Genomic DNA, 24,852 nt, shown 5'->3' with positions numbered 1-24,852 from the left:
AAAGGTAATAGACATGATCACGTCCTGGGTGTGTGAGATATTATTAGCAGCAACCTAAAGTGAAACAGATCGTTTTCAGTAGCAGTAAAACATGGCAATTGAACTGGAACTGAAAACAGAATGATGGGAATACAATAAGCAACAGACCAAATCTCCTAAAACCTTCTCTATAGATGGCTTATGATGTCTCAACAATCCTAATCCTGCTACATTGCTTATTGGATGTCCACTCCTGCTGATAGCATTGAGTTGTCCTGTGTAATATGTCTTGACTCTTAGTGAAAAAGGCAGAATGTAATAACTTAAACGAATAACATAATTTCATTTTATTAGATTTCTATCCCGTCCGTTCCCAACTGGTGTCAGGTTCAGGGTATAGTGGAACATATAGAGTAATATATAAATTTATATACAAAGATGGAGTGGCATATATAAACATGTTTTGTTATAAGGTTTGTGCTGTAGTCAGTTCAGATTTTCTGCATGTGTAATGGAGTTTCCCCCTAGCAGATGGATGCTTGAAGGCAGCTACAGAAATGATTGGTGTGATAATGTCTTAGAAGCTTAGAAATAAAGATAATAATGCCGGGGCTGCAGCCAGAGAAAAGTCATTTAGCAGCTAAAGATGTTTATTCCAGACAGCAGAAACTAAACAAGGATCAGAATAGAAAGGATGTCTGATCAAATGATGGCAGATTGTGGAGATGGAAAATCTATTCTTTGCCAGGGATGCTCACACAGGAGGGAAGAAAGATGTGGAATTACTGAATACTGATTAAAGCTTGTGATTTACTAGGTCTGATTAAAAAAGATACAGAAGACTGCCACGATATAGCAATAGTTACACTTGGAAGATCCAAGCAAATAATCAGACACTGTCAGAAATGAAAGACTTTATCTGAAATTGGCAGATTAGAATTTTTTGCTGATAAAATGATTGATTCCAGATAAGCAAACTGAAGATGCCATGGAAAACGGGAAGACAGTGCTGCAAACCTCCACAGGGCACTGCCAGACCTATACCCTCTCCCTGCCCCTATATGGCTTAGGTTTTACCCCACTAAAAGGGCATCACGTTTCATATGTTGCCCTTCGACTGAACAGCACCTGTTCACTCCCATGGGGCAAAGTACACATCTACATGCAGGGCACAACGAGAGTGGGAGCGAAATGGAAACAAAATGCAGCTCGCTTAGACGACGGCAGGGAACTGTTCTTGTTGGCAGCGGAGGAGAGGACTTGCAAGAATGGGTTTAAATTATAGCTGGAAAAGTACCGGATGCATATTGTTTACAGTAAGAGCTGTTTAGCAGTGGAATTGGCTGCTTGGGGGGGGGCGGCCCCCCCCCCCCCCCGCATTGTCTTCAAGCCGCAGTTGGATGAACAATGGTCAGGGATGCTTCAGGAAAGCACTGAGCAGGAGGTTGGATGAGATGGCCGCTTTCAACGCCACTGGCCGCTTTCAACTCCATTGGCCGCTTTCAACTCCATTGGCCGCTTTCAACTCCATGGTCCCCTCTGCCCAGCAAATGTGTAACGGGTTGCAGTCGGGATAAAGGAACCCGTTTTCCTGTTTTTGCATTCACATGCATCTGTGCAGGCAGCGATTGGAACCCATGAAAACAATCCGGGTTGCTGCCGTGCCTTCACACGGAGACACGTCCTTTTTTTAATGACTTCCCACCCATGCGTAGCTATGCAGGCATCACAAATGAGCCCCCACAGTCATGCTGATGTCCCATGATATGACCGTTTGCACTTGCGTAGCTACGCAGATGCAGGCCACAGTTTTTAAAAAGAGGAACAGGGAGGCAAATAAAACACTTCCTGCCTGGCCGTTTGCTCAGGAGCGGCTGCAACCCAGGATTTTTGAAAAGGTTTGCTTCTTTAGCGATTTTTAAAAAAACGAGGTTGGGGAAAATAACATGGGGTAGACTAGTTTTGGGGGGAAGGATCTGTGTGAAGTAGGCCCCCCCCCCACAAGTTATTTAGCAACCTACACCTATGTTTATTGGCTCATGCAGAAGGAGCCTATGAATCTCTTGGCCCCTTCCGCACATGCAAAACAATGCGTTTTCAAACCACTTTCACAACTGTTTGCAAGTGGATTTTGCTATTCCGCACAGCTTCAAAGAGCACTGAAAGCAGTTTGAAAGTGCATTATTCTGCATGTGCGGAATGAGCCTCCGTTTCCATGAAAGATGTTCCTGATATGTTGCAGACTTCCAACGATTGTGCTGATTGCTGTTCATTTCCTTGGTCCCATGGAATCCACTTAACTCATAACGGATTCATTGAGAACTGAACCCTACTCCTTTCTGCATCGCATAGATTACGCACCGAAGTAACCAAACAATTACCAGTTTGAAATAGAGTTTGCTGCAAGAACCCATGTGGGCAATTCCAGAATGATTCTGAAATAATTCATTCTCCTCAACAATAAAATGCAAAGTTCTAGGAAAGATGGCCAACAAGGCCAACCAAGTCTATAAAAGTCTATAAAGGACTGAGCTTTTCCCAGAAGCCCTTTCAGCACCAGCTCCTCACCAATGTCCTTGTAGTATGTTTTCTCTTTCTGTCGTCTCTATTTCTACTGTAAGGTAGAGATGCCTCAGTTTGAGGGGCAAGTCTTGAAGCTCTGCATTTTACTTGATAGAATGTAATTGATTTATGTTCCTTATGGCGTTCGATGCTGGCAGGGGCTGATGGGAATTGTAGTCCATGAACATCTGGAGTGCCATAGGTTGGTCACCCCTGCTTTAGAGTATATGTGCTTCATCACATGTATACGTAGCGTTCAGGTTCTGGTTTCAGTCTGTGGGGTTGTCCCATGTGTAGGAGGGAGATCAGGGGTTTCTTCAGAGCTTCAAGTGAGATTAATTGCCAAGTGGGGTCTTCCCAAGCCTCTGTCCTGCTTTTACACACAGCCTGTAGATAAATCCTGAGGAATGGATTTACGACTGGCAGACCGCGATCAATACTCACTATGTTTCTATGTCACTCAGAGCTGATCATCATAAGAACGCCATGTAAAGTGCCGGGCAAGGGTAAGATATTTCTGCGTTGGGATAAAGCTAGTTGGTTATTTCAGGTGTTCACAGCAAAATGTGTAAGTCCTGCTTCAGGAGTTACAAAGTGTACTTTTAATATTTTATTTAAAAGGTGAGATGGGGTGGAATCTTCCACGAAGCAGCCGGGAACTCCATGCCTAGTTAGAAGAGGTGAAGCCCCTTCGCAGCATTTTAGAGCTGAGTCTAGAACGAAGCGATCAGAGTTTTCTCATGTTGAGAAAAGATCTGATGATGGATCAGAGGCGGAGCTCCAGGGGACAGGGGGGTGCTCATTGCACTGGGCACACGCCGGGGTGTGTGTGCGGAAAATTGCCCCCTGCCCACTCCCCACCCCCTGTGGCTCCTCCCTCACACTTACCTTAGTTCAGTCTGAAAGTGCAGGCTGGAAAAATGGCCTGTTCACGTGAGTCTGAAGGTCTCCTGGGAAGTGTAGTTCCCACCAGGCCATTTTTGGCCTCAAGTGAACAGGCCGCTTTTCCCAGCCTGCACTTTCAGGCTGAACTAAGGTGGTGGTGGTGGGGGAATGCAGAGTGCGCAGCGGGCGCAGTACGGCCCAGCTATGCCTCTGTGATGGCTGCAAAGGCTGCACCGCCAGCATTTCTATAGTTGCTCTTAGGACATGCTGAGAGATCGGCAATTTCTTTCACAGACTGGTTGTTGTGGGCTTTCCGGGTTGTGTGGCCGTGGTCTGGTAGATCTTGTTCCTACCATTTCGCCTGCATCTGTGGCTGGCATCTTCAGAGGTGTCTGTACACACTTCTCTCTGTGTTCCCCCCCCCTTTTATTTTGATATTATACCCGGGAAATGTAGGATAGCCAGCTGTTTAAACATATTGTTTGACCCCAAGCTAAGATGGGTGGTTAAGCTAAGAGCAAGAACCAACACATTTCTCTTACACTATCTCCAGAGAGATTTACGACATCTCTACACCAGAAGCATGTTTGTGCGTACTGTCTAATCTCTGAAAGGTCGCTAGAGCACGTTTTGTTTGTCTGCCCAAAAAGTATGGAATTTAGACCCAGTTTTTTTCTTAAGGTTTCAATTTTGGCAGGCCCTTGCCCTCCTAACTCCAAACTGAAATATCTCCTGAATAATCAGGATCCCCTGCTATTGGAAATGGTGGCCAGTTTCTTGATTAATACTCTGAAATAATCCTCTGGGCTTTCCTCTCTGTATATATTATGTTTGTACACTTTCGACATCCCTCTTATTTTGTCTGATTTTATCTGGTGTATTTCTTTTGATGTCGAATAAAGGTTACTGTACTGTACTATACTGTACTTCTCTCTGTGATACACCTCTGAAGATGCCAGCCACAGATGCAGGCGAAATGGTAGGAACAAGATCTAACAGACCACGACCACGCAGCCCGGAAAGCCCACAACAACCAGTTGTGTCCAGTCACAAAAGCCTTCGACAATACATTCTTTCACAGACTTTTCTCTGCACGGATTGTTCCGTTTTCGTTCTTTAACATACTTTTTAACACTTTCAGACATAATACTTGGTTCTATTTTGATTAATTAAAACCCACCGAAGACTTTTCTTCCGCATGGAGGATGCCTTCATTAACATGAAACAACCCCTCATTTTTTCCTTTAACACGGTTTTCTGATATTTAATACTTTGTGGATCGGGCCCCTTGCCTGCCTGCATGGCCTCTATCTGGAAAGGAGAGGTATATTTAGAGAAAGCCACTGTGCAACTTCTGACTTTACTTTCTTACCTAACAGTCTAAATTTAGCGCCCAGGACGCCTCCCTGACATTTTCCTGTGTCACTCTGGTACCTACTCTGAAGGCTCAAGAGTCTTGTTCCCTATAAGGCTGCCTAGATGTCTGAACACCCTGGCGAGCGTCACACCTGGGAGGCAAATAATCCCGTAGTCCTCCTGGATATTGCAAAGTATACTCTACCTACTTTTTCCATACCCACTTTCTTTCAAAGAGTGAGTCCCTTCCCTGGAGTGCAAAAAGCTACCGCAATAACAGATGACCAGGTCCCGTTTATAAGGTCTGAGCCCTTTGATTCAAGACCATCGGATTTCCAGTATAGAAGCTGTTGAGGCTCAAATTATCTGAGGAAGGCAGCTCTGACTCTGGTCTCTAAGGTGTTAGTGGACCCAAACCCTGCTCTTCTACTGCAGATCAACCCAACTGCCCCCCATGGCCCTGTTTACAGGGTCTGTTCCTTCTATTTCAAATAGACAGTTTGCTGCTAATGCTGTTGCTTTCTGCACATCACAAAAGCTTGTTAGAAATGGAAACCTCACAGTGTATTCCACAGATTCATTCATTTAAACACGGTTCCCTGCATTATTGGCTTCTTTTACCTGTCATAAGAACATAAGAAAGACTCTGCTGGATCAGACCAGAGTCCATCCAGTCCAGCACTCTGCTACTCGCAGTGGCCCACCAGGTGCCTTGGGGAGCTCTCCTGCAGGATGTAAAAGCAAGGGCCTTCTGCTGCTGCTGCTCCCGAGCACCTGGACTGTTAAGGCATTTGCAATCTCAGATCAAAGAGGATCAAAATTGGTAGCCATAGATCGACTTCTCCATCAATCTGTCCAAGCCCCTTTTAAAGCTATCCAGGCTAGTGGCCATCATTACCTCCTGTGGCAACATATTCCAAACACCAATCACATGTTACGGGAAGAAATGTTTCCTTTTATTAGTCCTAATTCTTCCCCCCAGCATTTTCAATGTATGCCCCCTGGTTTTAGTATGGCGAGAAAGAGTGAAAAATTTCTCTCTGTCGACATTTTCTACCCCATGCATAATTTTATAGACTTCAATCATATCCCCCCTCAAATGCCTCCTCTCCAAACTAGAGTTCCAAACGCTGCAGCCTCTCCTCATAGGGAAGGTGCTCCAATCCCTCAATCCCCTGACCTCAGTATGCTGAATTTTGTCTCTGAGGACAATAAAGCACTTTCAGTGGCTGATTAATATTGACGTATTGACAATATACACCACATTCCGACAACACAACACTTTGAATGGACTTACTGGGGTCTATAAAGCCCTTTGGGGGTAGGGCGGTATAAAAAACTCATAAATAAATAAATAGATAGATAGATAGATAGATAGATAGATAGATAGATAGATAGATAGATAGATAGATAGATAGATAGATAGATAGATAGATAGATAGATAGATAGATAGATAGATAGATAGATAGATAGATAGATAGATAGATAGATAGATAGATAGATAGATAGATAGATAGATAGATAGATAGATAGATAAATAATAAATAAAGAATGGTTCAACAATTTGTTGTCTATTGGGACAATCTCTTCAAAATCAAAAAAATTCTCCTCCCCTCCCTGCAAGCGTTAGACAAGAATAACCTGTTTCATGAACACAGAAGTAAGTTACTCCAGGAATTCAGAACCAGGAGTGGGAGGTGGGCTGTAAAAATGGACCCTTAATTCTTCCTTGATCAGCTGAAGAATGCTTGCTAAGTTTTGAGAGCACTTGTTTGCTGTCCAGATAAAGGCAGAGATTCCATTCACGAAAACCTATTGAGCATCCACTTGGACAACCACAATGAAGTCTGTGTGAGAGATATGGCCTCTCCATGCCAAATTTTCAGGCAGGGACAAATAGGTAGAGTTTCTCTGACAAATGGCACAGACTGATAGCCAGAGAGCCGACCTGCCCCTTCTATTTCGAGCAGAGGGAGAAATCGGCAAGCTGGGTGGGCACTTCAACGCTGTCACTCCGGGCTGCCATCTGCTCTCCACCCTCCGATTAGAACGGCAGAAGTTCAAGCATTATGCTGAGAGGATTTGAGGGATGTGTCAATTACAAACAAGGCTTTCCTTTCATTATCCCTGGATGTCAAGGGCAGAGGACAGTGTGATTGCCGTCTGGTTTAAGAGGGCAAAAAATATCGCCCGGAAATTCTTGACGCAGTCCCAAGAGTTCAGTTGAGTTTGAGCTCCTCCCTTCAAAATCTGAAAAGCATTTTGGAATTTATTTTTTTTGGGGTGCTGTCTCAAGGCTATTAAAAGATGTGAAGGCATATCACCTGTAGCTGCTTAGACCTTGGCCAGGACAGGAGAGTTCCCCTCAGTTTAACAGATGGTGTCCTTAACTGGGCTTAAGGATCACGTCGAGGGTTTCCTTGGTAGCTGAGTTTTATGCAGAGTCCAGGCCACAACCCTGCTGAGGCTTGAGACAGCAGCGGCGAGTGTGCAAAGGAAATGTCTCCCAGATTCTTCTGGGAGACCGTGGGCGATACACAAGAGGGGAAGATGGCGGAGAATAATGGCAGAGGTCATAGCGCTTGGCTGCAAAGGGATTCTACTGTCTTCGTGGCTTAGCCCAGCAAGTGGGGAAAATAGCTAGGGGCGGGTATCCCCTATGCCGTGATATATTGAGAGAATTATTTGGGAAGAGCTAGTCTATTGGCATCTAGTAAGGCCAAGCAAGGAATGTTGGAGAGCTGGCAGTCCTCCGGAATATCCTGGGCAGCAGCTAAAGGAATGCAGAAGCATTCGGTGCTCGTAACAAGATTTTGCAGGGGATCGTGTCAGGTTCAGGAGTTTCAGGGGGTCTCTGTCAGCACGAGGCCACAGCCTACAGAACTATGCGAGAAGAAGAAGGTCTTTGGTGACCCCTGAGAGAAACAGGGCTCCAGGGGGAAATCCTCAGATACCAGCCCCTGCCTGCCCCGAGTCGCCTTCCACCCTGTCACCAGGCAACCCGCTGCAGCCACTGCAGACTTTCCACCGCTCGTTCTTCTCTCTCTCTCTTAATCCTCATTCCTTCCAAATATCTTTCCTGGCTCGGCCGCACTGCGAGAGACTCACCTTAGGCTCAGAGACACATTCACTCCACTCCACGGAGCCTCCAGCAACCAACGCCAAAGCTGGGCTCTCGGGTGTTCCTCCTTTGGGCGGTTCTGCAGGAGGCTCGGCAGGTTCTTGACCCCCCTCCCCCGGTTGTTCTGGGGCCCCTCGCTCCCTGACCGGGGTCTGCACAGCACAAAGTGCTGATGCGGAGTGCTGTGAATTTGACTCTCGGAGACTCTGCTCACAGAGGCATCCTGCAGTTATTAATAGTCGAGGGGATCTCAGAGCACAGGGGCTCAGATGGCACCAGCATAGGCAGGAGGGAGAAGGAGGGAGGGGGCTGCAGCCCTCCCAAAGCAGACACCTTGACCTGGGCCTTTCCCCTGCCACAGTCACAGTCTCTGGGTGTCGGAGGCTACCTAAATGGGCTGAGTCTGCCTGGTATATTCAAGGCCTCCGGTTCTGGCCTTGTGCTGGAGGAGTGGTAGCGGTTGGTGGGTTGCACACAGCTGTACAACACTTTGCATCTGTGCAAAGGAAGGTCCTGATGTCTGAGGGGAACATAGCAGAGCTCTCACGTTCACTTTGAATGTAGCCATGGGTCCCCCCAAGGAAGGAATCCCACCATCCTCTCCTGGACCCACGCCACGGCTGGCCAGGCCCAAACCAATCCCTGGTGGAAACATCTCTGGTACCTGCACAGGCCTAGGATGGGGTGGCATTTACCTCCTGCACCAGAGGTGGCTGAGAATGAGCCCTTGTGGTGTACTGGTGGTGGTCCCTCTTCTTCTCCCACAACTGGAACTGCATCCACTGAACCCGTTCTCTGTGGACGTGGAGATGAATGTTCAGGCTTTCACTCAGAGGTGGGATCCAGCAGGTTCTCACCAGTTCCTGAGAGTGGGTTACTAATTATTTGTGTGTGCTGAGAGGGGGTTACTAATTGGGTCCACTTTTCCATTAGAAATTCCATTCGGTCCAAAAATCATAAAGTCCTGTTGTTTCCTATGTGGCTGGTTAGCGAAGGTAGAAAACGGGATAATTCTCCCTGTTGGGCTGTTTTAGAAACATGTTTTAGAAATATGGTAAAGTTCCTTGTTTATAGAAAGTATCCTTCTTTTGATTTCTAGAAACAAAACAAAATTAAGTATTTGAAAGTATTAAGTATTTGACAGGCAGTCAATTAGAGGAGAAGTAGTTGTTTCTGTTGGCAGTAGACGATAGGACTTGCTATAATGAGTTTAAATTATGGACAGAAAGATACCAGTTGGAAATTAGGAACTTTTTTTTTACAGTAAGAGTTTTTCACAGTAACAGAGAAATTATTAATGCCCCGCCCCCGGAATGCCCGGCCACGCCCCCGTGGTGCCCCGCCCATCCCCATTGGCGCTACGCCACTGTTTGAATCCCACCACCATGGGAACCTGTTACTAAAATTTTTGGATCTGTGGGGGGGGGGGGGGGCCTGGGGGGGGGGGGGGTTTGGTGGGGGGGGGGGGGGAGGGGGGTTGGGCAGGGGTGGGGAGGGGGGGGAGTGGGGGGGGGGGGGGGCGGGGGGGGGGGGGGGGGGGGGGGGGGGGGTTGGGGGGGGGGGAGGGCTTTGGGGGGGGGGGGGGGTGGGGGGGGGGGGGGGTGGGGGGGGGGGGGGGTGGGGGGGGGGGGGGGTGGGGGGGGGGGGGGGTGGGGGGGGGGGGGGGTGGGGGGGGGGGGGGGTGGGGGGGGGGGGGGGTGGGGGGGGGGGGGGGTGGGGGGGGGGGGGGGTGGGGGGGGGGGGGGGTGGGGGGGGGGGGGGGTGGGGGGGGGGGGGGGTGGGGGGGGGGGGGGGTGGGGGGGGGGGGGGGTGGGGGGGGGGGGGGGTGGGGGGGGGGGGGGGTGGGGGGGGGGGGGGGTGGGGGGGGGGGGGGGTGGGGGGGGGGGGGGGTGGGGGGGGGGGGGGGTGGGGGGGGGGGGGGGTGGGGGGGGGGGGGGGTGGGGGGGGGGGGGGGTGGGGGGGGGGGGGGGTGGGGGGGGGGGGGGGTGGGGGGGGGGGGGGGTGGGGGGGGGGGGGGGTGGGGGGGGGGGGGGGTGGGGGGGGGGGGGGGTGGGGGGGGGGGGGGGTGGGGGGGGGGGGGGGTGGGGGGGGGGGGGGGTGGGGGGGGGGGGGGGTGGGGGGGGGGGGGGGTGGGGGGGGGGGGGGGTGGGGGGGGGGGGGGGTGGGGGGGGGGGGGGGTGGGGGGGGGGGGGGGTGGGGGGGGGGGGGGGTGGGGGGGGGGGGGGGTGGGGGGGGGGGGGGGTGGGGGGGGGGGGGGGTGGGGGGGGGGGGGGGTGGGGGGGGGGGGGGGTGGGGGGGGGGGGGGGTGGGGGGGGGGGGGGGTGGGGGGGGGGGGGGGTGGGGGGGGGGGGGGGTGGGGGGGGGGGGGGGTGGGGGGGGGGGGGGGTGGGGGGGGGGGGGGGTGGGGGGGGGGGGGGGTGGGGGGGGGGGGGGGTGGGGGGGGGGGGGGGTGGGGGGGGGGGGGGGTGGGGGGGGGGGGGGGTGGGGGGGGGGGGGGGTGGGGGGGGGGGGGGGTGGGGGGGGGGGGGGGTGGGGGGGGGGGGGGGTGGGGGGGGGGGGGGGTGGGGGGGGGGGGGGGTGGGGGGGGGGGGGGGTGGGGGGGGGGGGGGGTGGGGGGGGGGGGGGGTGGGGGGGGGGGGGGGTGGGGGGGGGGGGGGGTGGGGGGGGGGGGGGGTGGGGGGGGGGGGGGGTGGGGGGGGGGGGGGGTGGGGGGGGGGGGGGGTGGGGGGGGGGGGGGGTGGGGGGGGGGGGGGGTGGGGGGGGGGGGGGGTGGGGGGGGGGGGGGGTGGGGGGGGGGGGGGGTGGGGGGGGGGGGGGGTGGGGGGGGGGGGGGGTGGGGGGGGGGGGGGGTGGGGGGGGGGGGGGGTGGGGGGGGGGGGGGGTGGGGGGGGGGGGGGGTGGGGGGGGGGGGGGGTGGGGGGGGGGGGGGGTGGGGGGGGGGGGGGGTGGGGGGGGGGGGGGGTGGGGGGGGGGGGGGGTGGGGGGGGGGGGGGGTGGGGGGGGGGGGGGGTGGGGGGGGGGGGGGGTGGGGGGGGGGGGGGGTGGGGGGGGGGGGGGGTGGGGGGGGGGGGGGGTGGGGGGGGGGGGGGGTGGGGGGGGGGGGGGGTGGGGGGGGGGGGGGGTGGGGGGGGGGGGGGGTGGGGGGGGGGGGGGGTGGGGGGGGGGGGGGGTGGGGGGGGGGGGGGGTGGGGGGGGGGGGGGGTGGGGGGGGGGGGGGGTGGGGGGGGGGGGGGGTGGGGGGGGGGGGGGGTGGGGGGGGGGGGGGGTGGGGGGGGGGGGGGGTGGGGGGGGGGGGGGGTGGGGGGGGGGGGGGGTGGGGGGGGGGGGGGGTGGGGGGGGGGGGGGGTGGGGGGGGGGGGGGGTGGGGGGGGGGGGGGGTGGGGGGGGGGGGGGGTGGGGGGGGGGGGGGGTGGGGGGGGGGGGGGGTGGGGGGGGGGGGGGGTGGGGGGGGGGGGGGGTGGGGGGGGGGGGGGGTGGGGGGGGGGGGGGGTGGGGGGGGGGGGGGGTGGGGGGGGGGGGGGGTGGGGGGGGGGGGGGGTGGGGGGGGGGGGGGGTGGGGGGGGGGGGGGGTGGGGGGGGGGGGGGGTGGGGGGGGGGGGGGGTGGGGGGGGGGGGGGGTGGGGGGGGGGGGGGGTGGGGGGGGGGGGGGGTGGGGGGGGGGGGGGGTGGGGGGGGGGGGGGGTGGGGGGGGGGGGGGGTGGGGGGGGGGGGGGGTGGGGGGGGGGGGGGGTGGGGGGGGGGGGGGGTGGGGGGGGGGGGGGGTGGGGGGGGGGGGGGGTGGGGGGGGGGGGGGGTGGGGGGGGGGGGGGGTGGGGGGGGGGGGGGGTGGGGGGGGGGGGGGGTGGGGGGGGGGGGGGGTGGGGGGGGGGGGGGGTGGGGGGGGGGGGGGGTGGGGGGGGGGGGGGGTGGGGGGGGGGGGGGGTGGGGGGGGGGGGGGGTGGGGGGGGGGGGGGGTGGGGGGGGGGGGGGGTGGGGGGGGGGGGGGGTGGGGGGGGGGGGGGGTGGGGGGGGGGGGGGGTGGGGGGGGGGGGGGGTGGGGGGGGGGGGGGGTGGGGGGGGGGGGGGGTGGGGGGGGGGGGGGGTGGGGGGGGGGGGGGGTGGGGGGGGGGGGGGGTGGGGGGGGGGGGGGGTGGGGGGGGGGGGGGGTGGGGGGGGGGGGGGGTGGGGGGGGGGGGGGGTGGGGGGGGGGGGGGGTGGGGGGGGGGGGGGGTGGGGGGGGGGGGGGGTGGGGGGGGGGGGGGGTGGGGGGGGGGGGGGGTGGGGGGGGGGGGGGGTGGGGGGGGGGGGGGGTGGGGGGGGGGGGGGGTGGGGGGGGGGGGGGGTGGGGGGGGGGGGGGGTGGGGGGGGGGGGGGGTGGGGGGGGGGGGGGGTGGGGGGGGGGGGGGGTGGGGGGGGGGGGGGGTGGGGGGGGGGGGGGGTGGGGGGGGGGGGGGGTGGGGGGGGGGGGGGGTGGGGGGGGGGGGGGGTGGGGGGGGGGGGGGGTGGGGGGGGGGGGGGGTGGGGGGGGGGGGGGGTGGGGGGGGGGGGGGGTGGGGGGGGGGGGGGGTGGGGGGGGGGGGGGGTGGGGGGGGGGGGGGGTGGGGGGGGGGGGGGGTGGGGGGGGGGGGGGGTGGGGGGGGGGGGGGGTGGGGGGGGGGGGGGGTGGGGGGGGGGGGGGGTGGGGGGGGGGGGGGGTGGGGGGGGGGGGGGGTGGGGGGGGGGGGGGGTGGGGGGGGGGGGGGGTGGGGGGGGGGGGGGGTGGGGGGGGGGGGGGGTGGGGGGGGGGGGGGGTGGGGGGGGGGGGGGGTGGGGGGGGGGGGGGGTGGGGGGGGGGGGGGGTGGGGGGGGGGGGGGGTGGGGGGGGGGGGGGGTGGGGGGGGGGGGGGGTGGGGGGGGGGGGGGGTGGGGGGGGGGGGGGGTGGGGGGGGGGGGGGGTGGGGGGGGGGGGGGGTGGGGGGGGGGGGGGGTGGGGGGGGGGGGGGGTGGGGGGGGGGGGGGGTGGGGGGGGGGGGGGGTGGGGGGGGGGGGGGGTGGGGGGGGGGGGGGGTGGGGGGGGGGGGGGGTGGGGGGGGGGGGGGGTGGGGGGGGGGGGGGGTGGGGGGGGGGGGGGGTGGGGGGGGGGGGGGGTGGGGGGGGGGGGGGGTGGGGGGGGGGGGGGGTGGGGGGGGGGGGGGGTGGGGGGGGGGGGGGGTGGGGGGGGGGGGGGGTGGGGGGGGGGGGGGGTGGGGGGGGGGGGGGGTGGGGGGGGGGGGGGGTGGGGGGGGGGGGGGGTGGGGGGGGGGGGGGGTGGGGGGGGGGGGGGGTGGGGGGGGGGGGGGGTGGGGGGGGGGGGGGGTGGGGGGGGGGGGGGGTGGGGGGGGGGGGGGGTGGGGGGGGGGGGGGGTGGGGGGGGGGGGGGGTGGGGGGGGGGGGGGGTGGGGGGGGGGGGGGGTGGGGGGGGGGGGGGGTGGGGGGGGGGGGGGGTGGGGGGGGGGGGGGGTGGGGGGGGGGGGGGGTGGGGGGGGGGGGGGGTGGGGGGGGGGGGGGGTGGGGGGGGGGGGGGGTGGGGGGGGGGGGGGGTGGGGGGGGGGGGGGGTGGGGGGGGGGGGGGGTGGGGGGGGGGGGGGGTGGGGGGGGGGGGGGGTGGGGGGGGGGGGGGGTGGGGGGGGGGGGGGGTGGGGGGGGGGGGGGGTGGGGGGGGGGGGGGGTGGGGGGGGGGGGGGGTGGGGGGGGGGGGGGGTGGGGGGGGGGGGGGGTGGGGGGGGGGGGGGGTGGGGGGGGGGGGGGGTGGGGGGGGGGGGGGGTGGGGGGGGGGGGGGGTGGGGGGGGGGGGGGGTGGGGGGGGGGGGGGGTGGGGGGGGGGGGGGGTGGGGGGGGGGGGGGGTGGGGGGGGGGGGGGGTGGGGGGGGGGGGGGGTGGGGGGGGGGGGGGGTGGGGGGGGGGGGGGGTGGGGGGGGGGGGGGGTGGGGGGGGGGGGGGGTGGGGGGGGGGGGGGGTGGGGGGGGGGGGGGGTGGGGGGGGGGGGGGGTGGGGGGGGGGGGGGGTGGGGGGGGGGGGGGGTGGGGGGGGGGGGGGGTGGGGGGGGGGGGGGGTGGGGGGGGGGGGGGGTGGGGGGGGGGGGGGGTGGGGGGGGGGGGGGGTGGGGGGGGGGGGGGGTGGGGGGGGGGGGGGGTGGGGGGGGGGGGGGGTGGGGGGGGGGGGGGGTGGGGGGGGGGGGGGGTGGGGGGGGGGGGGGGTGGGGGGGGGGGGGGGTGGGGGGGGGGGGGGGTGGGGGGGGGGGGGGGTGGGGGGGGGGGGGGGTGGGGGGGGGGGGGGGTGGGGGGGGGGGGGGGTGGGGGGGGGGGGGGGTGGGGGGGGGGGGGGGTGGGGGGGGGGGGGGGTGGGGGGGGGGGGGGGTGGGGGGGGGGGGGGGTGGGGGGGGGGGGGGGTGGGGGGGGGGGGGGGTGGGGGGGGGGGGGGGTGGGGGGGGGGGGGGGTGGGGGGGGGGGGGGGTGGGGGGGGGGGGGGGTGGGGGGGGGGGGGGGTGGGGGGGGGGGGGGGTGGGGGGGGGGGGGGGTGGGGGGGGGGGGGGGTGGGGGGGGGGGGGGGTGGGGGGGGGGGGGGGTGGGGGGGGGGGGGGGTGGGGGGGGGGGGGGGTGGGGGGGGGGGGGGGTGGGGGGGGGGGGGGGTGGGGGGGGGGGGGGGTGGGGGGGGGGGGGGGTGGGGGGGGGGGGGGGTGGGGGGGGGGGGGGGTGGGGGGGGGGGGGGGTGGGGGGGGGGGGGGGTGGGGGGGGGGGGGGGTGGGGGGGGGGGGGGGTGGGGGGGGGGGGGGGTGGGGGGGGGGGGGGGTGGGGGGGGGGGGGGGTGGGGGGGGGGGGGGGTGGGGGGGGGGGGGGGTGGGGGGGGGGGGGGGTGGGGGGGGGGGGGGGTGGGGGGGGGGGGGGGTGGGGGGGGGGGGGGGTGGGGGGGGGGGGGGGTGGGGGGGGGGGGGGGTGGGGGGGGGGGGGGGTGGGGGGGGGGGGGGGTGGGGGGGGGGGGGGGTGGGGGGGGGGGGGGGTGGGGGGGGGGGGGGGTGGGGGGGGGGGGGGGTGGGGGGGGGGGGGGGTGGGGGGGGGGGGGGGTGGGGGGGGGGGGGGGTGGGGGGGGGGGGGGGTGGGGGGGGGGGGGGGTGGGGGGGGGGGGGGGTGGGGGGGGGGGGGGGTGGGGGGGGGGGGGGGTGGGGGGGGGGGGGGGTGGGGGGGGGGGGGGGTGGGGGGGGGGGGGGGTGGGGGGGGGGGGGGGTGGGGGGGGGGGGGGGTGGGGGGGGGGGGGGGTGGGGGGGGGGGGGGGTGGGGGGGGGGGGGGGTGGGGGGGGGGGGGGGTGGGGGGGGGGGGGGGTGGGGGGGGGGGGGGGTGGGGGGGGGGGGGGGTGGGGGGGGGGGGGGGTGGGGGGGGGGGGGGGTGGGGGGGGGGGGGGGTGGGGGGGGGGGGGGGTGGGGGGGGGGGGGGGTGGGGGGGGGGGGGGGTGGGGGGGGGGGGGGGTGGGGGGGGGGGGGGGTGGGGGGGGGGGGGGGTGGGGGGGGGGGGGGGTGGGGGGGGGGGGGGGTGGGGGGGGGGGGGGGTGGGGGGGGGGGGGGGTGGGGGGGGGGGGGGGTGGGGGGGGGGGGGGGTGGGGGGGGGGGGGGGTGGGGGGGGGGGGGGGTGGGGGGGGGGGGGGGTGGGGGGGGGGGGGGGTGGGGGGGGGGGGGGGTGGGGGGGGGGGGGGGTGGGGGGGGGGGGGGGTGGGGGGGGGGGGGGGTGGGGGGGGGGGGGGGTGGGGGGGGGGGGGGGTGGGGGGGGGGGGGGGTGGGGGGGGGGGGGGGTGGGGGGGGGGGGGGGTGGGGGGGGGGGGGGGTGGGGGGGGGGGGGGGTGGGGGGGGGGGGGGGTGGGGGGGGGGGGGGGTGGGGGGGGGGGGGGGTGGGGGGGGGGGGGGGTGGGGGGGGGGGGGGGTGGGGGGGGGGGGGGGTGGGGGGGGGGGGGGGTGGGGGGGGGGGGGGGTGGGGGGGGGGGGGGGTGGGGGGGGGGGGGGGTGGGGGGGGGGGGGGGTGGGGGGGGGGGGGGGTGGGGGGGGGGGGGGGTGGGGGGGGGGGGGGGTGGGGGGGGGGGGGGGTGGGGGGGGGGGGGGGTGGGGGGGGGGGGGGGTGGGGGGGGGGGGGGGTGGGGGGGGGGGGGGGTGGGGGGGGGGGGGGGTGGGGGGGGGGGGGGGTGGGGGGGGGGGGGGGTGGGGGGGGGGGGGGGTGGGGGGGGGGGGGGGTGGGGGGGGGGGGGGGTGGGGGGGGGGGGGGGTGGGGGGGGGGGGGGGTGGGGGGGGGGGGGGGTGGGGGGGGGGGGGGGTGGGGGGGGGGGGGGGTGGGGGGGGGGGGGGGTGGGGGGGGGGGGGGGTGGGGGGGGGGGGGGGTGGGGGGGGGGGGGGGTGGGGGGGGGGGGGGGTGGGGGGGGGGGGGGGTGGGGGGGGGGGGGGGTGGGGGGGGGGGGGGGTGGGGGGGGGGGGGGGTGGGGGGGGGGGGGGGTGGGGGGGGGGGGGGGTGGGGGGGGGGGGGGGTGGGGGGGGGGGGGGGTGGGGGGGGGGGGGGGTGGGGGGGGGGGGGGGTGGGGGGGGGGGGGGGTGGGGGGGGGGGGGGGTGGGGGGGGGGGGGGGTGGGGGGGGGGGGGGGTGGGGGGGGGGGGGGGTGGGGGGGGGGGGGGGTGGGGGGGGGGGGGGGTGGGGGGGGGGGGGGGTGGGGGGGGGGGGGGGTGGGGGGGGGGGGGGGTGGGGGGGGGGGGGGGTGGGGGGGGGGGGGGGTGGGGGGGGGGGGGGGTGGGGGGGGGGGGGGGTGGGGGGGGGGGGGGGTGGGGGGGGGGGGGGGTGGGGGGGGGGGGGGGTGGGGGGGGGGGGGGGTGGGGGGGGGGGGGGGTGGGGGGGGGGGGGGGTGGGGGGGGGGGGGGGTGGGGGGGGGGGGGGGTGGGGGGGGGGGGGGGTGGGGGGGGGGGGGGGTGGGGGGGGGGGGGGGTGGGGGGGGGGGGGGGTGGGGGGGGGGGGGGGTGGGGGGGGGGGGGGGTGGGGGGGGGGGGGGGTGGGGGGGGGGGGGGGTGGGGGGGGGGGGGGGTGGGGGGGGGGGGGGGTGGGGGGGGGGGGGGGTGGGGGGGGGGGGGGGTGGGGGGGGGGGGGGGTGGGGGGGGGGGGGGGTGGGGGGGGGGGGGGGTGGGGGGGGGGGGGGGTGGGGGGGGGGGGGGGTGGGGGGGGGGGGGGGTGGGGGGGGGGGGGGGTGGGGGGGGGGGGGGGTGGGGGGGGGGGGGGGTGGGGGGGGGGGGGGGTGGGGGGGGGGGGGGGTGGGGGGGGGGGGGGGTGGGGGGGGGGGGGGGTGGGGGGGGGGGGGGGTGGGGGGGGGGGGGGGTGGGGGGGGGGGGGGGTGGGGGGGGGGGGGGGTGGGGGGGGGGGGGGGTGGGGGGGGGGGGGGGTGGGGGGGGGGGGGGGTGGGGGGGGGGGGGGGTGGGGGGGGGGGGGGGTGGGGGGGGGGGGGGGTGGGGGGGGGGGGGGGTGGGGGGGGGGGGGGGTGGGGGGGGGGGGGGGTGGGGGGGGGGGGGGGTGGGGGGGGGGGGGGGTGGGGGGGGGGGGGGGTGGGGGGGGGGGGGGGTGGGGGGGGGGGGGGGTGGGGGGGGGGGGGGGTGGGGGGGGGGGGGGGTGGGGGGGGGGGGGGGTGGGGGGGGGGGGGGGTGGGGGGGGGGGGGGGTGGGGGGGGGGGGGGGTGGGGGGGGGGGGGGGTGGGGGGGGGGGGGGGTGGGGGGGGGGGGGGGTGGGGGGGGGGGGGGGTGGGGGGGGGGGGGGGTGGGGGGGGGGGGGGGTGGGGGGGGGGGGGGGTGGGGGGGGGGGGGGGTGGGGGGGGGGGGGGGTGGGGGGGGGGGGGGGTGGGGGGGGGGGGGGGTGGGGGGGGGGGGGGGTGGGGGGGGGGGGGGGTGGGGGGGGGGGGGGGTGGGGGGGGGGGGGGGTGGGGGGGGGGGGGGGTGGGGGGGGGGGGGGGTGGGGGGGGGGGGGGGTGGGGGGGGGGGGGGGTGGGGGGGGGGGGGGGTGGGGGGGGGGGGGGGTGGGGGGGGGGGGGGGTGGGGGGGGGGGGGGGTGGGGGGGGGGGGGGGTGGGGGGGGGGGGGGGTGGGGGGGGGGGGGGGTGGGGGGGGGGGGGGGTGGGGGGGGGGGGGGGTGGGGGGGGGGGGGGGTGGGGGGGGGGGGGGGTGGGGGGGGGGGGGGGTGGGGGGGGGGGGGGGTGGGGGGGGGGGGGGGTGGGGGGGGGGGGGGGTGGGGGGGGGGGGGGGTGGGGGGGGGGGGGGGTGGGGGGGGGGGGGGGTGGGGGGGGGGGGGGGTGGGGGGGGGGGGGGGTGGGGGGGGGGGGGGGTGGGGGGGGGGGGGGGTGGGGGGGGGGGGGGGTGGGGGGGGGGGGGGGTGGGGGGGGGGGGGGGTGGGGGGGGGGGGGGGTGGGGGGGGGGGGGGGTGGGGGGGGGGGGGGGTGGGGGGGGGGGGGGGTGGGGGGGGGGGGGGGTGGGGGGGGGGGGGGGTGGGGGGGGGGGGGGGTGGGGGGGGGGGGGGGTGGGGGGGGGGGGGGGTGGGGGGGGGGGGGGGTGGGGGGGGGGGGGGGTGGGGGGGGGGGGGGGTGGGGGGGGGGGGGGGTGGGGGGGGGGGGGGGTGGGGGGGGGGGGGGGTGGGGGGGGGGGGGGGTGGGGGGGGGGGGGGGTGGGGGGGGGGGGGGGTGGGGGGGGGGGGGGGTGGGGGGGGGGGGGGGTGGGGGGGGGGGGGGGTGGGGGGGGGGGGGGGTGGGGGGGGGGGGGGGTGGGGGGGGGGGGGGGTGGGGGGGGGGGGGGGTGGGGGGGGGGGGGGGTGGGGGGGGGGGGGGGTGGGGGGGGGGGGGGGTGGGGGGGGGGGGGGGTGGGGGGGGGGGGGGGTGGGGGGGGGGGGGGGTGGGGGGGGGGGGGGGTGGGGGGGGGGGGGGGTGGGGGGGGGGGGGGGTGGGGGGGGGGGGGGGTGGGGGGGGGGGGGGGTGGGGGGGGGGGGGGGTGGGGGGGGGGGGGGGTGGGGGGGGGGGGGGGTGGGGGGGGGGGGGGGTGGGGGGGGGGGGGGGTGGGGGGGGGGGGGGGTGGGGGGGGGGGGGGGTGGGGGGGGGGGGGGGTGGGGGGGGGGGGGGGTGGGGGGGGGGGGGGGTGGGGGGGGGGGGGGGTGGGGGGGGGGGGGGGTGGGGGGGGGGGGGGGTGGGGGGGGGGGGGGGTGGGGGGGGGGGGGGGTGGGGGGGGGGGGGGGTGGGGGGGGGGGGGGGTGGGGGGGGGGGGGGGTGGGGGGGGGGGGGGGTGGGGGGGGGGGGGGGTGGGGGGGGGGGGGGGTGGGGGGGGGGGGGGGTGGGGGGGGGGGGGGGTGGGGGGGGGGGGGGGTGGGGGGGGGGGGGGGTGGGGGGGGGGGGGGGTGGGGGGGGGGGGGGGTGGGGGGGGGGGGGGGTGGGGGGGGGGGGGGGTGGGGGGGGGGGGGGGTGGGGGGGGGGGGGGGTGGGGGGGGGGGGGGGTGGGGGGGGGGGGGGGTGGGGGGGGGGGGGGGTGGGGGGGGGGGGGGGTGGGGGGGGGGGGGGGTGGGGGGGGGGGGGGGTGGGGGGGGGGGGGGGTGGGGGGGGGGGGGGGTGGGGGGGGGGGGGGGTGGGGGGGGGGGGGGGTGGGGGGGGGGGGGGGTGGGGGGGGGGGGGGGTGGGGGGGGGGGGGGGTGGGGGGGGGGGGGGGTGGGGGGGGGGGGGGGTGGGGGGGGGGGGGGGTGGGGGGGGGGGGGGGTGGGGGGGGGGGGGGGTGGGGGGGGGGGGGGGTGGGGGGGGGGGGGGGTGGGGGGGGGGGGGGGTGGGGGGGGGGGGGGGTGGGGGGGGGGGGGGGTGGGGGGGGGGGGGGGTGGGGGGGGGGGGGGGTGGGGGGGGGGGGGGGTGGGGGGGGGGGGGGGTGGGGGGGGGGGGGGGTGGGGGGGGGGGGGGGTGGGGGGGGGGGGGGGTGGGGGGGGGGGGGGGTGGGGGGGGGGGGGGGTGGGGGGGGGGGGGGGTGGGGGGGGGGGGGGGTGGGGGGGGGGGGGGGTGGGGGGGGGGGGGGGTGGGGGGGGGGGGGGGTGGGGGGGGGGGGGGGTGGGGGGGGGGGGGGGTGGGGGGGGGGGGGGGTGGGGGGGGGGGGGGGTGGGGGGGGGGGGGGGTGGGGGGGGGGGGGGGTGGGGGGGGGGGGGGGTGGGGGGGGGGGGGGGTGGGGGGGGGGGGGGGTGGGGGGGGGGGGGGGTGGGGGGGGGGGGGGGTGGGGGGGGGGGGGGGTGGGGGGGGGGGGGGGTGGGGGGGGGGGGGGGTGGGGGGGGGGGGGGGTGGGGGGGGGGGGGGGTGGGGGGGGGGGGGGGTGGGGGGGGGGGGGGGTGGGGGGGGGGGGGGGTGGGGGGGGGGGGGGGTGGGGGGGGGGGGGGGTGGGGGGGGGGGGGGGTGGGGGGGGGGGGGGGTGGGGGGGGGGGGGGGTGGGGGGGGGGGGGGGTGGGGGGGGGGGGGGGTGGGGGGGGGGGGGGGTGGGGGGGGGGGGGGGTGGGGGGGGGGGGGGGTGGGGGGGGGGGGGGGTGGGGGGGGGGGGGGGTGGGGGGGGGGGGGGGTGGGGGGGGGGGGGGGTGGGGGGGGGGGGGGGTGGGGGGGGGGGGGGGTGGGGGGGGGGGGGGGTGGGGGGGGGGGGGGGTGGGGGGGGGGGGGGGTGGGGGGGGGGGGGGGTGGGGGGGGGGGGGGGTGGGGGGGGGGGGGGGTGGGGGGGGGGGGGGGTGGGGGGGGGGGGGGGTGGGGGGGGGGGGGGGTGGGGGGGGGGGGGGGTGGGGGGGGGGGGGGGTGGGGGGGGGGGGGGGTGGGGGGGGGGGGGGGTGGGGGGGGGGGGGGGTGGGGGGGGGGGGGGGTGGGGGGGGGGGGGGGTGGGGGGGGGGGGGGGTGGGGGGGGGGGGGGGTGGGGGGGGGGGGGGGTGGGGGGGGGGGGGGGTGGGGGGGGGGGGGGGTGGGGGGGGGGGGGGGTGGGGGGGGGGGGGGGTGGGGGGGGGGGGGGGTGGGGGGGGGGGGGGGTGGGGGGGGGGGGGGGTGGGGGGGGGGGGGGGTGGGGGGGGGGGGGGGTGGGGGGGGGGGGGGGTGGGGGGGGGGGGGGGTGGGGGGGGGGGGGGGTGGGGGGGGGGGGGGGTGGGGGGGGGGGGGGGTGGGGGGGGGGGGGGGTGGGGGGGGGGGGGGGTGGGGGGGGGGGGGGGTGGGGGGGGGGGGGGGTGGGGGGGGGGGGGGGTGGGGGGGGGGGGGGGTGGGGGGGGGGGGGGGTGGGGGGGGGGGGGGGTGGGGGGGGGGGGGGGTGGGGGGGGGGGGGGGTGGGGGGGGGGGGGGGTGGGGGGGGGGGGGGGTGGGGGGGGGGGGGGGTGGGGGGGGGGGGGGGTGGGGGGGGGGGGGGGTGGGGGGGGGGGGGGGTGGGGGGGGGGGGGGGTGGGGGGGGGGGGGGGTGGGGGGGGGGGGGGGTGGGGGGGGGGGGGGGTGGGGGGGGGGGGGGGTGGGGGGGGGGGGGGGTGGGGGGGGGGGGGGGTGGGGGGGGGGGGGGGTGGGGGGGGGGGGGGGTGGGGGGGGGGGGGGGTGGGGGGGGGGGGGGGTGGGGGGGGGGGGGGGTGGGGGGGGGGGGGGGTGGGGGGGGGGGGGGGTGGGGGGGGGGGGGGGTGGGGGGGGGGGGGGGTGGGGGGGGGGGGGGGTGGGGGGGGGGGGGGGTGGGGGGGGGGGGGGGTGGGGGGGGGGGGGGGTGGGGGGGGGGGGGGGTGGGGGGGGGGGGGGGTGGGGGGGGGGGGGGGTGGGGGGGGGGGGGGGTGGGGGGGGGGGGGGGTGGGGGGGGGGGGGGGTGGGGGGGGGGGGGGGTGGGGGGGGGGGGGGGTGGGGGGGGGGGGGGGTGGGGGGGGGGGGGGGTGGGGGGGGGGGGGGGTGGGGGGGGGGGGGGGTGGGGGGGGGGGGGGGTGGGGGGGGGGGGGGGTGGGGGGGGGGGGGGGTGGGGGGGGGGGGGGGTGGGGGGGGGGGGGGGTGGGGGGGGGGGGGGGTGGGGGGGGGGGGGGGTGGGGGGGGGGGGGGGTGGGGGGGGGGGGGGGTGGGGGGGGGGGGGGGTGGGGGGGGGGGGGGGTGGGGGGGGGGGGGGGTGGGGGGGGGGGGGGGTGGGGGGGGGGGGGGGTGGGGGGGGGGGGGGGTGGGGGGGGGGGGGGGTGGGGGGGGGGGGGGGTGGGGGGGGGGGGGGGTGGGGGGGGGGGGGGGTGGGGGGGGGGGGGGGTGGGGGGGGGGGGGGGTGGGGGGGGGGGGGGGTGGGGGGGGGGGGGGGTGGGGGGGGGGGGGGGTGGGGGGGGGGGGGGGTGGGGGGGGGGGGGGGTGGGGGGGGGGGGGGGTGGGGGGGGGGGGGGGTGGGGGGGGGGGGGGGTGGGGGGGGGGGGGGGTGGGGGGGGGGGGGGGTGGGGGGGGGGGGGGGTGGGGGGGGGGGGGGGTGGGGGGGGGGGGGGGTGGGGGGGGGGGGGGGTGGGGGGGGGGGGGGGTGGGGGGGGGGGGGGGTGGGGGGGGGGGGGGGTGGGGGGGGGGGGGGGTGGGGGGGGGGGGGGGTGGGGGGGGGGGGGGGTGGGGGGGGGGGGGGGTGGGGGGGGGGGGGGGTGGGGGGGGGGGGGGGTGGGGGGGGGGGGGGGTGGGGGGGGGGGGGGGTGGGGGGGGGGGGGGGTGGGGGGGGGGGGGGGTGGGGGGGGGGGGGGGTGGGGGGGGGGGGGGGTGGGGGGGGGGGGGGGTGGGGGGGGGGGGGGGTGGGGGGGGGGGGGGGTGGGGGGGGGGGGGGGTGGGGGGGGGGGGGGGTGGGGGGGGGGGGGGGTGGGGGGGGGGGGGGGTGGGGGGGGGGGGGGGTGGGGGGGGGGGGGGGTGGGGGGGGGGGGGGGTGGGGGGGGGGGGGGGTGGGGGGGGGGGGGGGTGGGGGGGGGGGGGGGTGGGGGGGGGGGGGGGTGGGGGGGGGGGGGGGTGGGGGGGGGGGGGGGTGGGGGGGGGGGGGGGTGGGGGGGGGGGGGGGTGGGGGGGGGGGGGGGTGGGGGGGGGGGGGGGTGGGGGGGGGGGGGGGTGGGGGGGGGGGGGGGTGGGGGGGGGGGGGGGTGGGGGGGGGGGGGGGTGGGGGGGGGGGGGGGTGGGGGGGGGGGGGGGTGGGGGGGGGGGGGGGTGGGGGGGGGGGGGGGTGGGGGGGGGGGGGGGTGGGGGGGGGGGGGGGTGGGGGGGGGGGGGGGTGGGGGGGGGGGGGGGTGGGGGGGGGGGGGGGTGGGGGGGGGGGGGGGTGGGGGGGGGGGGGGGTGGGGGGGGGGGGGGGTGGGGGGGGGGGGGGGTGGGGGGGGGGGGGGGTGGGGGGGGGGGGGGGTGGGGGGGGGGGGGGGTGGGGGGGGGGGGGGGTGGGGGGGGGGGGGGGTGGGGGGGGGGGGGGGTGGGGGGGGGGGGGGGTGGGGGGGGGGGGGGGTGGGGGGGGGGGGGGGTGGGGGGGGGGGGGGGTGGGGGGGGGGGGGGGTGGGGGGGGGGGGGGGTGGGGGGGGGGGGGGGTGGGGGGGGGGGGGGGTGGGGGGGGGGGGGGGTGGGGGGGGGGGGGGGTGGGGGGGGGGGGGGGTGGGGGGGGGGGGGGGTGGGGGGGGGGGGGGGTGGGGGGGGGGGGGGGTGGGGGGGGGGGGGGGTGGGGGGGGGGGGGGGTGGGGGGGGGGGGGGGTGGGGGGGGGGGGGGGTGGGGGGGGGGGGGGGTGGGGGGGGGGGGGGGTGGGGGGGGGGGGGGGTGGGGGGGGGGGGGGGTGGGGGGGGGGGGGGGTGGGGGGGGGGGGGGGTGGGGGGGGGGGGGGGTGGGGGGGGGGGGGGGTGGGGGGGGGGGGGGGTGGGGGGGGGGGGGGGTGGGGGGGGGGGGGGGTGGGGGGGGGGGGGGGTGGGGGGGGGGGGGGGTGGGGGGGGGGGGGGGTGGGGGGGGGGGGGGGTGGGGGGGGGGGGGGGTGGGGGGGGGGGGGGGTGGGGGGGGGGGGGGGTGGGGGGGGGGGGGGGTGGGGGGGGGGGGGGGTGGGGGGGGGGGGGGGTGGGGGGGGGGGGGGGTGGGGGGGGGGGGGGGTGGGGGGGGGGGGGGGTGGGGGGGGGGGGGGGTGGGGGGGGGGGGGGGTGGGGGGGGGGGGGGGTGGGGGGGGGGGGGGGTGGGGGGGGGGGGGGGTGGGGGGGGGGGGGGGTGGGGGGGGGGGGGGGTGGGGGGGGGGGGGGGTGGGGGGGGGGGGGGGTGGGGGGGGGGGGGGGTGGGGGGGGGGGGGGGTGGGGGGGGGGGGGGGTGGGGGGGGGGGGGGGTGGGGGGGGGGGGGGGTGGGGGGGGGGGGGGGTGGGGGGGGGGGGGGGTGGGGGGGGGGGGGGGTGGGGGGGGGGGGGGGTGGGGGGGGGGGGGGGTGGGGGGGGGGGGGGGTGGGGGGGGGGGGGGGGGGGGGGGGGGGGGGGTGGGGGACTCTGTGGTAGGTTGCCAGGAGAGGATGGTCATGGAAAGCAGACAATCCTCTGCTTTGCAGAGATGTAACCAGCAAGCGATAATAAACCATGTGCCCAAGCATTTGTGAAAATTGCAATTGCCTTTATTGTGTGATTTAAGCAAATGCATTTACAGCTAAGACAACTGAGGGTCAAGGGAGATGGGTTAGGGAAGTTTGGTGCTTGTTTCCTCGGCTGGATGCCGCTGGCCATGTGGTTTGCCTGCCTTCTCTGCAGCTCCTCGGCTGCTACACAGGAGCCTCCTGGCGGCCCCCTTCCTCCTTGTTCATCCACTTCTCAACCACAGCCAGCCTGCGCTCCAGATCCCTGTCTGAAGAGTGTGGAAGATATAACACAGTGAAAAATTTAGATGATGCAAGGCGCTGGGTTTCGTTCCTGCTGCTTGTGTCCCCCCCCCCCCCCCCCCCCTTCAGGAGCTCTTTTCAGTACTGCAAGCCATCCCGGGCTCCATGCAGAAATTCCTACATGTCAAGCAACCCGCT

At 74.9% G+C, this 24,852-nt stretch overlaps 1 protein-coding gene across 2 annotated transcripts in view; it reads right to left on the bottom strand.

Moving 5' to 3' along the window:
* Positions 1 to 8,094, bottom strand: part of MYOZ1 (myozenin 1) — a 48,896-nt gene extending 40,802 nt beyond the window's left edge. For both annotated transcript variants that reach the window (XM_048504544.1, XM_048504545.1), the window contains exon 1: positions 7,892 to 8,094. The gene's annotated coding sequence lies outside the window, so the exon portion shown is untranslated. The remainder of the gene's footprint in view (positions 1 to 7,891) is intronic.
* Between the last annotated feature and the right edge of the window lie 16,758 nt (positions 8,095 to 24,852).

This window comes from Sphaerodactylus townsendi, linkage group LG07, assembly GCF_021028975.2.
Source record: "Sphaerodactylus townsendi isolate TG3544 linkage group LG07, MPM_Stown_v2.3, whole genome shotgun sequence".
Taxonomy (NCBI): domain Eukaryota; kingdom Metazoa; phylum Chordata; class Lepidosauria; order Squamata; family Sphaerodactylidae; genus Sphaerodactylus; species Sphaerodactylus townsendi.
Note: the sequence above shows the minus strand (reverse complement) of the source record. Positions and strands in the feature narration are given on the sequence as shown.